The sequence below is a fragment of the Priapulus caudatus genome, unplaced genomic scaffold (genome assembly GCF_000485595.1).
Source record: "Priapulus caudatus unplaced genomic scaffold, Priapulus_caudatus-5.0.1 Scaffold345, whole genome shotgun sequence".
NCBI lineage: Eukaryota > Metazoa > Priapulida > Priapulimorpha > Priapulimorphida > Priapulidae > Priapulus > Priapulus caudatus.
In genome coordinates this window covers 160845-162481 of record NW_014577406.1, presented here as the reverse complement: position 1 = coordinate 162481, position 1637 = coordinate 160845, and positions in this window count along the sequence as shown.

The following is a 1637-nucleotide window of genomic DNA, read 5'->3' as shown; positions in this document are numbered from 1 at the left end:
CGACGATGAGCGTTATATCGTTCAATGTAAGAATGAGTTTATCGAAGGTGGTCTGCAATTGCGTAACGAGTGAAAAGCGAGCAGTAATTGCGTCCGTTAGTGTAACGAGACGGGCGTTGATGTTATTGACGAACTGTCGCATTGTGTCAACCCCGTCGATGAGTTGGTTGAGCGTATGGTGATTAAGTTGGACCTGGGTTTTGGTGAGGTTAAAGACTGTGAGGGATTCCTCAAGGGCGTGCTGAAAAGCGCCATGTGTCGTCTCCATGCGTGCGAGCCTGTCCTGTAATGCGTTAATGTCGTCCTCCGTGGCTACACCATACAAGAACTTTTGTATACTTCCGAGAAAAGGCAGTAAGGCACGCTTACTACGGCGGCGAGTAAACATGGATGTAAGCGCGGTTATGCGGTCTGTTAGGCGCTGATAGCGTGCATTGAAGTCGGCTGCGTGCGCGTGGATGACGTCCTGGATCATGGCACGAAAGCGTGCCATGTTGGACTTGCTCTGAGATTTACGCTGCTGGGTGAGCTTTTGTGGCTGTGTCGCGGGTGTACTAGCATCATGCAGGCCCTTGCGGAGCCGGGCAAGGTTGTCGGCGGCTTCCCGCTGAATGTCTTCAGCGGGCCACCCATAACGTTGAGAGAGTGGGGTCGTCGATGGCAACCGTGGGTGTTGGGTGGCGAAGCGGTCGGACGGAGGCTGGAGGTCGCGGCGGAGGGAGCTGGGCGGGTTGAGGGTAGGTTGGTCGGGTTGCAGTTCGGCGCGACGAGTCCGTGAGGCGGGGTCGTGGAACAAATATTGAATTTGTTCGTCTATGCCGCGCATGTAGGCTTTAATCGGTGCGAGGTCGAGGGAGAAAACGATGGTCCAAGAACTTTGGGTGACCGACAGGCTCCCTCGTGGCACAAAAACTTCGGCCTTAGCGATGGTCATGGCGATAGCGCAAATCGCAACGTACCTGGAAGGAAGAAGGATACGAGTTGAATGGAACCTATGGTGGGCATTATGGCTGGGGTTTAGTCGTGGCCTATTGCCACGTGTGGCCTCGTGAGCCATAGAGTGTGTGCCATAGTGTGTGCCATGCGCTGTTAAGGGGCGAGCGTTGGAAAGGCGCGGAGACAGGCTGAATGGCGTGCATCATGCGGGCTTCTGCCGCGTAGGGACGGCTTGCGATCGCGCATATATCTGCATGCGAAGGTGGCGCGGGTATAGTGGCTGGCGGGGCGGGTTGTCGGATTGTGGTACCACGGGCGGGGTCGTCATTGGGAGAATGCGGCGATATACCTTGCGGTGATAGGGTTGCTACATGCACGCGTTGCGCCGATTTGGGCGTGCACAGGGGCGCTGTAGTGGTGCGCTCTCTGAGCATAACATTCGAGTGCTCTCGGTCGTCGGGCAGTGTCTGAGCGACGTGACCGGTCTCGATGTCCGTGGACGTTTCAGTGGATACATGGGCTCGCGAACCTGTAGTATGCACCTCGTAGGTGGTTGTTTCCTGGCTGGGCACCACTGGCTGGATTCCTTGGCCAAGGAAATCGTCGCCGGTGGGTGCGGCAGGTGATGTTTCGCGGAAACGTGCCAACGGAATGAGATCGGATGCGCTAAACTCACTGTCGGATGCCGATGGGTGGGTGGG